Source organism: Anser cygnoides, chromosome 20 (genome assembly GCF_040182565.1).
Source record: "Anser cygnoides isolate HZ-2024a breed goose chromosome 20, Taihu_goose_T2T_genome, whole genome shotgun sequence".
NCBI classification, from domain to species: Eukaryota; Metazoa; Chordata; class Aves; order Anseriformes; family Anatidae; genus Anser; species Anser cygnoides.
Window position 1 is genome coordinate 7,783,130 of NC_089892.1, and position 12,647 is coordinate 7,795,776.

At 45.2% G+C, this 12,647-nt stretch overlaps 1 long non-coding RNA gene across 10 annotated transcripts in view; it reads right to left on the reverse strand.

Moving 5' to 3' along the window:
• Positions 1 to 4,033: 4,033 nt before the first annotated feature.
• LOC106037071 (uncharacterized) overlaps positions 4,034 to 12,647 on the reverse strand; it is a 146,914-nt gene continuing 138,300 nt past the window's right edge. For 7 of the 10 annotated variants that reach the window (XR_007159323.2, XR_007159316.2, XR_001207812.3 and 4 more), the window contains one exon: positions 4,034 to 7,635. This is a non-coding gene — a long non-coding RNA (uncharacterized lncRNA). The remainder of the gene's footprint in view (positions 7,636 to 12,647) is intronic. The other 3 variants (XR_007159320.2, XR_007159315.2, XR_007159318.2) reach the window with 3 other exon arrangements.

The window sequence follows — 12,647 nt, forward strand, 5'->3', positions numbered from 1 at the left end:
GGGGGAGGAAGCACAGGATGGAGGGAGTTCTGTGCATTCTTTTATTTCACAAATCTGGGAAAACCTTCCTCAGATGTAGGAAGCCCACTGCAAGCATGAAAGGTAGGGATCAGCTTTTCACCCATACCTTTCCTTCTCTTTGGGCATGGCATGCAGGTGATGTCCCTGCAGCTGCTGAGCTTTCTGCCATTTTACTTTAGTATTTTCTTCAAAGATTGTTTTCTCCCAGGCAGAGCTTTTACCTCATGGTAAAATACCCAAGGACAATTAACAGCAAGAAGAAAGCATCTTTATAAATTGTGTGTCCAAAATCTCAGAGGAAGCATAAGAAATCTACAGGCAGTTCACTCAGAAGGAGTGCACAGGATCACCAGGCCAAGCTTGAACATCATTAAATGCTGAGAACTCCACAGCAAGCAGCAAAATGGGTTAATTCTGCCCTCTGGACCCTGAATGTGTTATGACAGTTTAACATGGAGAATAATTTAGACTGTATCCATTTATCCATTCATCTAACTAAGATACTTCATAGTGGGTGAGGTCTGCTGATGACACCCAGTTTTCCTTACATTGTGACCAGCTTGGAACAGGGGCATCTGACTGATGCCAATGTGCGTATGGATGAATCAGTAGAGATACGGAAACCTGAGTCTGGCCTTATTCTGGACACAGCACTGGTGACAGACAAAAGCCCTCTTCATCTTAGCCCAAGCTGATAGAGGGTGACATCCCGGGCTATCAAACCATGTCCTGGGCTTGGGTCTCTGTGAGCATGCTGCAGGTATATTTAGCCAAGAAGGTTTCAAAGCCTGGCACACACGATATTTTTCTCCCTCTCCTCTAAAACATTCTTGACTAACATTTTCACCTTGCTGAATATGAAAAAAAATATCAGAGGAAAGAAAAATGCTTTATAAAAAAAAAAACACATATATATATATATATGTACATAATCATCTCAGCAACCAAGATTTCTCAAGAGGAATGTGATGCAATGAAAGGAGAAGGAGTTCACTTCTGAACTTCCATTTGTCTGAAAAAAAAGCATACTGCTGTTTTGGCTCTTTTTTTCTTTATTTTTTTTTCAGGACCAAAATGACAGTGATTAAGAGATTCATTCAGTGAGCTTATGAGCTTATGGTCCTTCCTTCCCAGTGCACTCTCCCTGGAGGAGTTAAATTGGAAATCCAAGGAGGTTTGTGACAGTGGGGAGCTTGGAGGAGTGGGGGAGAGCTTATTTCAGCAGGTACCGTGGGTGGCTGCAACTCCAAGCAAAGCAGCAAAAGGTTGTTCTCTCTGCCCAGATTCATCTGGCTTAGAGCTCTCCAGGCCCAGGAATGGGTGTATTCACAGACCCAAGTCTGTTAAAAGACAGTTAAATAGATTGATGTACTTTCCTTGGAAGCCTCCTTGGAGATCTGTGTTTCAGTCATAGAGTAATAATGGCAGAATTTCACTAAAAATTTGTACAGACTCTCCCTCCATCCCTGCTGCCTCATTGACTGCATTTTTGTTGCGTGTGTGACAACCACAGCATCTGTAACATACAAACCCCTGCTGTAAGCTAGAACCTGAAAACATAAGCTGTTGGTAGGGCTGGATGGCGTGTGGTAGCCTGTTCAGGGCCTGCTCAGCTGCGAGCGCCCTGCCAGGGGCCTTGCCTTGAACGGCGCCATGTGGGCCTGTGGTGGGCAAGGCTGGGCCTGGGCAGGATGAACCAGCCAGCAAGGCCTGAAGCTGAAGCTGGGTGTTCGCACCGAGGCCGGAGAGTTGCTGTCAGTGTAGAAAAGCCTAAGATGGCTTTCCTGAACTCAGAGCCACCTCCTGACTTGCCCTGAAAACAAGGAGCCCTCTCTCAGAGTAAATGCTCTTCTCCAGTGAGGAACACTGCAGCTGATGTAGTGTCCTCCAACCAGACCATCAGCAGCAGGGAGAGCCCTAAAGTCTGTGTATGGAGTGAGAAAAGCCTCCAGAGGCAGTTCCAGAATGCTTATCTGCATACCAAACCCTGCAGCTCCAGTACGAGCTATTTCTGTTACACATTTCCTTCTTCCTTTGTCTTCCTCAGACTCATTTTTTCTTTCTTTTTTGATTTTCTTTTCCTCTCACAAATTTTTACGCTTTCTGGCTCCATCACTCTCTCTTTACGTTAGCCCCATCTTAGTCTCCTGTTCTTCCATCCTGTTTTTCCGTCCTGATCTATCAGAGCAGATCACCTCTTACCTTATATCCTAGGTTGGATATTAGGAAGAACTTCGTTACCGAAAGGGTTGTTAGGCATTGGAATGGGCTGCCCAGGGAAGTGGTTGAGTCACCATCTCTGGAGGTCTCTAAAAGATGTTTAGATGTAGAGCTTAGTGATATGGTTTAGTGGAGGACTTGTTAGTGTTAGGTCAGAGGTTGGTCTAGGTGATCTTGGAGGTCTCTTCCAACCTAGATGATTCTGTGATTCTGTGATCTTATTTTCCTTCCTTTTTCTCGGTCTATCCCGGTCCTTCCCCCTCATCCCTGCCACTGCCTGTCCCCAAGGCTGCCCACCGGTGGGCTCTGGGGACAAGGTGTGCTGCAGCTGGTGCCATAAGCTGGAGCCAAGAAGATGCCTCTCGGTTGTGCTCTTTGGGAGCACTGTGGACATTTAGCATGGACATTTAGGTAGGACACGGGAGCACACCTGTCCCTAACAGGCTTTGCAAATCGACTTCAGAAGTGCGAAATGGGTCAGTAAAAACAGGAAATTAAATTGATGTCAGAAGCTGTATATAGATGACAATAAATAGCTTCATAGGCTTAAAATTCCCCCTCACCTGGGATCTCTGGCTCTTGGCTGAGTAAATAGGTGCTGCAGCATATAGATCTGAGCAGAGCAGGGGACAAGAGCAGCTGTAGAACTCAGCAGGGACACCAGCTGCTTAGACCTTATGGAGAACCCTACCTAAGGTGTCCATTGTTAAGCAAGGCAGAGAGGTAATAACATATTTGTATTTTTTTTTTTTTTACTGAGTGGCAGTATTTTGGATTATAAAATAATGTCAGAGCTGGAGGTGTACATAATAACTTGCAATAAAAAGTAAAACTGCAGGAAGAGTTTCCCTTATAGGCTTATTTTGTCAAGTATTGTTCCACATTTACTTTTTTCCCTCTTAAACTAAGAAATAGATCCTCCCCCTGCATTGTGAGAAGCACCTTTTGAAGACAAGAAAAAAAGAATTGCAATAAAATAGTAAAATATAAAATATAAAATAAACCTTGGAGCCCACGGCTCTACTCCCAGGTGAAAGGAGATTTCAAAGGGAAGCATCTGTAATTCAGATTTCTGAACAGCAGTGAAGAGGAGCCCTACTACTGACTCGTTCCCACTGAAGAGGCTGAGGCCGTATTCTGACTTGCGAATAAGCCACATGGGCCATTTGCATCTCACTCCTTGGTGTGGTCAAGGACACAGGCAAGTTAAATTTACCTGGGTACTGACAGCTGAGGATGCTCATGGGAGAAAGGATGAAGATGTTGAAAACATCAGCCTGTGTGTGTGCGTGTACATCGTGTGTATGATTTGAAAGGCTGGGCAAGTGAAACGTGGGAAATCTCTGTCACGGATAGCAGAGCTGGGAGAAAAACCAACAAGAAGAAAACAACCCTCCGAGTGCCTTCAGCTGCTTAGTCAAATGAATTCTGCAAGTCACTCAAATGACTCAGATCAGGGCTTTACCACCCGGCTTCCTCCCACCTTCTCCTTGCATTGCCTGGAGAGGCCGGATCCTGCCGCAGTGGGGAAACTGCCTTCAGCTGCTGTTGTCCACCGAAAGGGACCTGTGCCTGGGGCAGACAGCTGGGTGCTATCGCTGCTTCTCGTACAGCACACCCGAGGGGGCCCAGCGGAACCTGGGAGCAGCCCAGGCCTCAGGGGAGGTATGCTGCCAGGAGAGACACGGTTTGACCAACATTTCAGTTATCCAGCCAAGCTGTGGCACTCAGGTGGCCTTGCCTATTGCCAACTGACTTAGGACTAGCAGGTTTTTTCCTGCTTTAGCCTTCTCCAGATGTAGATGGCACTCGCTACATCACATCCTCACAAGCCTGCAGTCTGAAGGCAGTCCCATTGCTTCCCAAGCTTGACTATTGACTTTGGTGGGAACAGGAGGGGGGTAATTTGTGCTTTAATTCTGCAATCAGTGATCCTCTATCTTCTCAGGTAGCGAGTCTCTAGTGTCCACCTCCCATATTTGTCCCTGCCAAGGACCACTGGTCTTACTCTGCTCCAGCAAAAGCGCTCAGTCAGCGCCAGCAAATTGAACCAAATGTGCTGATTTTAATTTGGATGAGAAATGAACTGTAATAAGCTTCCCATCACCACCAGCAGCCCCCTATGGCTCCAATATTTGAGCAAGAGCTGCACTGAGCAAGGGGAAAGTATAATAACAGGGGCTGTGCTGGATGCTCTCCACCTCTTCGCCCCACAACCATTTATTAAAAGTGAATTCCTGAGGGTGTTTGGAATCTACCTCTGAGTAGCAGAGATAATAACATTGAAAGCTTCGATGAGAACAGCCTGAGCTTCCAAATTTCTGAATCTATATGAGATTTTGAACTCCTGAGGGGTTAATATAGCCAGGTGAGAGAGTGGACAGCTAACCTGTATCAACCGGCCAGACGGGCATAGTTGGAGCTACAGGAGATGTTGTGGGTCACAGGAAACCCCTCTCACACTCCTCAGGCTGCTTCCAGCCCCCTCTGCATGCCTGCAGCCTCACTTGCAGGGTGAAATGGCAGCAGCAGAGCTGGGGGTGCTCTGGCAGGGCTGCCCTCCTCTGACATCTCCTCCTGCCCCCAGGGTGCTTCTCTCGTTGTGTCCTTGCTACAGCAGTGTCCAGCCCTCAGCATTTTGGTGTCCAGCTGCTTTCTGCAACATTAGGGGAGGGCTTTCACCCACAGAATCACTGGCAAGTTTAAAGACACCTTGGCTGACACCAAGAACCATTGGACATGAATTTGTCTCACTAGAGGACAGTCCTATGGCTGTTTTCTTCTCAATCAGAGGCCACGCTCATCCAAAACTCTTCTTAATGCAAGGTATTACTATACCCATTTTTCCTGGATTTCTTCAGGCAGATTTCCGCTCATTTTGCTAGGATAGCAAACTGGCAGGACTTCTGCTAACTTCCCTTGTGAAGGAGACGTGCTGTCACAAGGCTTGTCATTTTTGTTCGAGAACAGCACTTCCAGACTAGATTTTGTTCTCAGGTGGGGAAATGCAATCCTTTGCTCTTATACAATAAGATCCAGGCTGTATTCAAAGTCTTCAGCAAACTTTATTTAATTTTTTTTAAATCCCAAGAGTTATGTCTGAAAACAGCTGTGTAGACATTTTCTGAAAGTGAGCCCTCCTGTAACTAATGCACCACTGCTTAACAAATATAACCTCTCCTCAGTTAGAGGGAGTAACAAAAGTTCTGTGCCTTAAACTTCTGAATTGTTTCCCCCCATGGCTCTAGCAATTCCAACCCTTTAAAAGGCAAAAACACTTAACTATATACAATGTGGAGGATCTAGGTTTGTAGCAGCCATATCTGAAATTATTTTCTTCCTTGTTTTCCTTTGGTCAGCTTGTATGGTTTGAGATGAAATTGTTTCACAGCTCAGTTTAAAACTGGGGAGTGGCACAACCAGAAGCAGAATGAGAACTGGTGCCCGGACACACAAAGAGAGGAACGAAGAAGAGAGGTCAGGACCAGCTGACTGGCATCCAGCTCCATGGACCTCCTGGGTCTGACTTGGGTCACCTTTGTGGCAAAGAGTCAGTTAACAAATCCCTCCCAGTCCTGGCACTTTTAAATCCCGAGAAGAACACAACCGACCCAGCGCATGCAGAGGGACAGAAGGATGGAACTTGCCAGCTGTTCCCAACACAAGCCTCGTGTAATTAACAGGCACCGTAAATGAAGCAAAGCCAACATGACAGTCACAGCTGCATTGTCTTCTTTGCTGAGCTTTGTCTCCTCCCGACCAAGTGCAGACATCAGCATCCCTTGCTTCTCTGGGTGCCAGATGCATCCCTGAATCCCCCCCGATGACTTGGGCCTGGCCCACTGTGTGTGCTGAGCAGCCTTTTGCAAAACAGACGTCTCTGCCCGTTTGCGGTGACCTTTGCTGAGCCACCCTGGCACTGGCAGCCAAAGGCTTCTGCTGACCTTGGGTGACCGCCTCTCCTTTCCAATCCTGTTATCGCTCTCTACTGGATTGCCTGCTGCAGCAGAGCTTCCTTAATGTCAAGCAGAAAAAAATGGATTGGGCTGAAATGCAGGGAAATGAATTCACAGGCTGTTATAATGAAAATAGTTTAGCTTCAGCCAACTTTATCATTAAGCCCATAACAGAAGGCCATGGTGTGTAGAGTGCCTCCTTCCTGCTCTGCACAGAGACACGGCACTGAGGAACTCTGCACACCCTCTGCTCACACAGCCGGGTGAGTGGGAAAGCCAAATTTTGAGTGCTGCGTTCTCCTTTCAGGATGTACGCAGGGTGTTAACAACCCTTTCATCTCCCCCTTCACCCTACCCCTTCTCCAAACCCCTTCCTCTGTCCCCAGACCCTTCCATGTCTCTTCATGTGCCACGCATTCCTGATTTCATCTCACCTGTACGCAGCTTTCTGTTCCCTGCCAAACTTCTCTTCTCTTGTACAGGACCTTCAAACCATTCTCTGTATGAAACCAGTCCAACTAAAAGGTCTCCTGTCTGCAAAGACAAACCGGTCTCTGGATGTCAACAGTTCTTTTCAACATCTTTATTCCTCCATCCCCCCCTGCTGCTGTTTGGTGTCTGGTGGCTCTCCTTCCCTCTGTTGAAGCTGATGGTGTCTGATGTGGTCTCTGGGCAGCGGAGGGATGATACGTGGGGCTGAATATGTCCTGTAGCTGAGAATAAAGCTTCACAGAGACGCACTGAATGCACAGCCATGGAGAGGTGGAGGGAATGCAGTAAACCAATGTGAAATACTGCAGTTGGGACAACTACAGGAATTGTTGAGAGGTAACTAATGACAGCAATAATTGAAGCTTCAGCTCTTTGGTACAGTTCCCATTTGTGCTGATTTCTTCCCTTCATTTCCATGCTTTCCTGCCTCACCCTTAATCTATCCTATAAAGTCAGCATGTGTGCGAGTGTGTCCTGCTTGCCAGCCCGACAGCCCCTGATGATGGGTTGCTGATCCCGTGAATCAGAGAGCTCTTAAGCCCTTTCTCATCTCCTCCAAACACATCCCTTCACTCTGGATGAAGCAGTGAGCTTCTTACATATCTCTCAGTTGCCTGGTTACCAGGTTAACATTGATGACAAATGCTGGGTGACAGTTTGTTTAACACCGCTTCCTCCGTGATCTGGGCTCCAGACTTCCCTATTCCTTACCTCCTGCGGTGTCGTCTTCAGATGCCCTTGTTCACGGTGTCTCTTTCCAGTAAGCAGCTGCTTGCATCTTCTGCTCAGTCTAGTCTATCCTATAATCTCCATGTCCTCTGATTCAATTTCCTTGTCACATTGTCACAGACCAGATTCGCCACGATCCCTCAAAAAGTTTCTGTGATTTAATACTTCCAACCTCAAGAAGGCTGTTGCAGGAAATGCCAATGCATTTCCTCTCCACCTGCAATGGAAATAAGATATCCACATCATTGATCCCTGCCTTATAAGCTCTCAGTCCTGAGGAGACATGTCTGTCTTTATCTGTGTTCACATATGACCCCATATAACAGGATAGAGTCTTATTGTTGAAGCTGTAATATAAAGGAATTATATTAGTAATAACGCATGTGACTGCAGAACCTCTCCTTCCATCACTCATATGCAGATGATGCCCTTTAAAACACAGGCCACCTCTCTTCTATATATTTATAGCGTCGAGCACAATGCAGCTCCTACGTGTTCCCGTAATACAAATAAAAGATATCTTTAAACCCACATTTATTGCATATGGAAAATGAGGAAGGGCTTTCATATTCCTTAGTTTTAGCTTCTCCCTAAGGACTTTTTGTCCTTAACAGCATCAGCGGCACTGTTGAGTGTATGCATCTGATTTTGCAGTCCCAGAACTTCTCAGAGAAGACAACTCTAACCATTAAAATCTCTGCTAGCCTGGCTCAGTGTGATCCTAGTGTACCTCTAATATTTCAGAGCATCTTCCTCCTATAAGCTAAAGCGTGACCTCAGTCATCTCATGGCCAAAAGCACTCTACAACTGAATGGCCATTTGGAGAAAGGTGTCTCAGAGGCTGCACGAGAGGCATGGGTCCAGCTGGCAAGTGGACTGATCAAAATATATTTTATTCTTCCAGTGCTGGAGCCCAGAGCTTTTGGATGAATATGTGCTTAACTATTTATAATTGACCTTTGCACAAAAGAACATGAAATTTTTATAGCCTAAAGCCTCATTTATTAACTTTACTGGAGTGTAAAATATTGCTGTTTGCTATAAATTTGTACCAGGACAAACAATATATATGCTAATTAGTGGCTGTGCAGCCATTCGGGGGCGTATGTGCTCACCAGTCATTTCCAACAGGCAACAGAGAAGAATGGAATAGACAAATGACAATTGAGTAGTTTGATACTCTCTGTTCAAACAGTGAAGTCTGAAGAGGTGAATTAATGGTGTTCATTATAACAAGTCCATTTCCTTTTCATTTCCTTTATAAATTAGTCCAGGTAACATGCTGTGTCCCTGAGAGAGCCGATCAGAGGCAACCTGCTGAGATGCACCTGCAGAACCGATCACTCTGGAGTTCTTTCATCCCTCCTTACTCAGCTTTTCCCTTCCTTTGCCTTCCTCCAGCCCACCCATTCATCTCCTTTCTCTCTTCCATCTACCCTTTTGCCTTTTGGCCTTTCCCCTATTTTTGATTTTACATTGTTTTTTTTTTTCCCCTTCTGCTCTTGTCACTCTTTTCTTCTCATTATTCCTTTTTCCTTTCTACCTTTTCTTTATATTTTCCCTTGCTTCTTTTTCCCCTTGGTACCTTCCTCTCACCACATATTATCCTATCAGTACTTTGGGGATCTCGTTGTTATTTTACAACCTTTGCCTCATATAAGGACAGATACCTAAAGCTCATCAAAACTCAGTCTGAAATACAAGTAATGGGGAAAAAAAAAGGGGAGTGAGGTGTGTTTAATTCCATGTGGCTGAATCAGCCGTGTCATGGTTGGTTGGGAGTGAAGAAGAAAGATTGTAGGGATAATAGAAGGAGCTTGTTGGAAACATCAGTAATGGTCCAGGATCTGCAGCTGCATCTTCACATATCCTGTTCCTGTGAGCATGTGTTTGTCACAGTTATATCAGTACTTACAGGCTGAAAGGATACGTGGCAGAGTGCTGGCAGGGAATGTGACAGCTCTCACTTGTCTAAGGGTAGGGAAGGAGGTGACAAGTGCCATTCTTAGGCTGGATGGACACCCAACCTGAACTGATGCTCCTCGGAAGGTTCCCTCCTGTCTCCTCTCCCTGAACCCCTCCAGGACACCATCCACAGGACAAAATTAAGCTGCCAAGATACGAATGGGGAGCAGCCAAAATGACACTTGTGTTCAATCAGTCACCTGTGGGAACCACACAAATGGGAGGCAACGCAGGGCCACAACCGAGGACGATACAAACAGAATAAGAACACTACGAAATGCAAAGATTTCCCTTGGGCACAGGTGCAAGCAGGCTGCCCAGAGAAGCTGTGGATGCCCCATCCCTGAAGGTGTTCAAGGCCATGCTGGATGAGGCTCTGGGCAAGCTCACCTAGTGGATGGCATCTCTGCCACGGCAGGGGGCTGGGACTGGGTGGCCTTTAGGGTCCCTTCCAACCCCAGCCGTTCTGTGGTTCCGTGATTCTCTGATTTTGTGACTTAAGGAATCCAATTGAGTTCATTGAATTGTGGGAGATTGTTAGGGATTTTCCATCAAAATATTTGCAAAGAAGTATTCAGTTTCTATCAAAATAAATAAAAAAAAAAATCAGCTGAAAAATATCGATGTTGCAGAAATTGCTTCCAATTTTCCTTTGGTGTAGACAGGTATAAGCCCTACTCTGAAGCCCGTGGGAGAGAATAATGTGCCCCAAAATATCATTATCATGAAATGAATTGCCATATCTGGAGGATCTTGAGTTAAAATAAAATTTGGAGCATTTTCACACTATCCTTCAATTATTTTGCAACAAAATTGAGTTTGTATTTAACTTTTCATGCTATCAATCCTATTGATCTATTGAAATATCATACTGGAACAAAATGCTGCAAGTGAATCAGATCTGCATTCTGTTTTAAATGTTAAATAAAAGCATTTCCCTAAAACCACAAACTTCCTGCTTGCTGGGGAATAACATAAAGCCTGCGGTGAAGCTGTCCTTGGGTATTTGTAAAGGTAAATAAGCAACAAAATATTTCATTAACAAAACGGTTGTGTAGAAAAAATATCAGTACATCAATCTCTTTGAGTTTATACATACTAAAAGAAAAAGCTTCCCATAATGATTTTTGTTTTCTTATACTTTCCCATTAATTTTAACAGTTTTTAAATGAATGCAGTAATGTACCAAAAGCTCCGGGCTTTTTGGTTCTAACAGAAACACTTTGCTGAAACCACAGAGTTTGCTCGCTTCTCATTTAAGGACAGACTTTTGGTTAAAGCCTAAGACTGGTGTTTAGAAGACAATTACTTGAATGGGCAAGATATATGGTTTGGGGCTCACATCTCTAACCCTATTATAGATCAGTTTTTAGTTTGTTTGCCAAAACAGATGTCACCTTTGAGCCTCAGTTTCCCCATAGCAGAAGGGAGGGCATGGCACTGCTGTTACACAGCTGAAGCAGAGGCAACTTTGGGTAGATTTTATTCCTTGTGGGTTTGGAAAAGTGAGAGGACAGGGATTTATTCGTGTTGTAGTCCAGTTTCAGCCAAGTCAAGCAGAAGTGTGGTCAGGGTGCTTTGACAAGGCTCCAGGCTGCAATATTGCTGGGGCTTCGAGCAGCACCAGGCTGGGTTCAGGAGCAGTAAGGGAAAGCATCAGCATGAACAGAGATAACAGCGTTCAAACACCCACTGCCTTCAGAGATTATTTTTTAAATCGCTGATCATGAGGAAAAATTATGGACCAAATTGTCTGCTTATGTAGCTCGTCTCAACTCCAACAGAGTTATCGTAGGAGATACTCCGACTGCAGCCAGAGCGCGCCCAGCTTTACATGTTCAAACAGCATGAGAATAGCTGAAAAAAATGCATGAGGTTTTTATAAATACATTCTGAGTTCTTGTTTATGTGTCTTCTCTCTTTTACATCTTCAGGCTATGCTGGGGTATTTTTTTCAGCTTCACCTACAGAAAAAAAAACACTGCATGTTTTCTTACACAAAAATGACTCTCCCTTAACTCACATTTCTAAGAAATAGGGATTCACCCGAAAGACCAAAGAAAGCTGGTACTGTTGGATAGCGGGGAGAAGGAAGAGATAGTTGGGATTTTTCATAGGGGCAGTGATATGCAAGTACATTCCTATTAATCCTCAGCATCCTCATCCATCAGCTTTCCTCAGCTGCCTCTCACTGGCACTCCATTGTAAATGAATGCGAGTTGGAGATCTCTGTGATCCTATTGGCACTTTTCTTTCTCACAGTCTCAGGAGGGAGATGGATATTTAATGACTGAAATTCTCACTTTCATCAGCTGTAGGACCAGCCCAAATCAGAGACGTGGGCCTGGCAACCCCAGCCCCTCCATCATGCCATTGATTTGGTATTGTCCCACCACATTAAATTCATCAATAAAGAATTCAAAAGACCTTCCTCCCTTCCTTTTTATTGTCATATAGGAACTGCATTATTCACATGTCCATATGTTTAAGCATAAACTGAACTTTATGATCACTTTATATCCTTTTTTTTTTTTTTTTAGTCAAGCAGTGTATCAATGAAGGCCATCATCATAAAAATATTGACCCAATTTGTACCTGGCATAAAATGCCATTGATTCAGTCGTGTTGTGGAATTTAGCTCACCACTATAAACATTTCCCATGAAGTCCTGTTCAACAAGTGCCTGGAAAACCTCCTTCCTCACATCTTACACAACGGTGGGGTAGGGCAAAGCCATTAGGACATTCTCCTTTACCATTTTCCTCTTGTTTTGAAGATGCTCAGCACAGCCCCTGTCATCCTGCTCACTCGCTCCGCACACCAGGGGTGGCTGAACATAACGCCAAGTGCTTCACCACATGCGAAGGCTGCAGAAAGTGGCTTTCTGTGTAGTTTTATCCCCAGTCACATTAATAATGACTAAGACTGGAGCTGCTCAGCCAACTCCAGAGCTGGACGGCTTTTCTGGATCGCGTTCAGCGCCTAACATGCCTGGCAACAGCATCCAGGTTTTAACTGTTGCGAGTGGAGGGGCTGCTTGCCTCGACTACTCCCGCACAATGGTTTTGCTGCCACTGCTAATATTTGAACAATGTGTTTGCCAATTACGTTAATACAAACAAGTCCCCTGGATCCCAAGGAAAAGGCTGTGCAAACCCAAAGAGAAAGAGCTGCTGGCGGCCTGGCCGCTCTGCAGAGATCCGTGCCACGAGGCAGGCAGAGGCAAGACAAGACAGAGAGCCGAGCCCCCTGCCAGCGGGGAC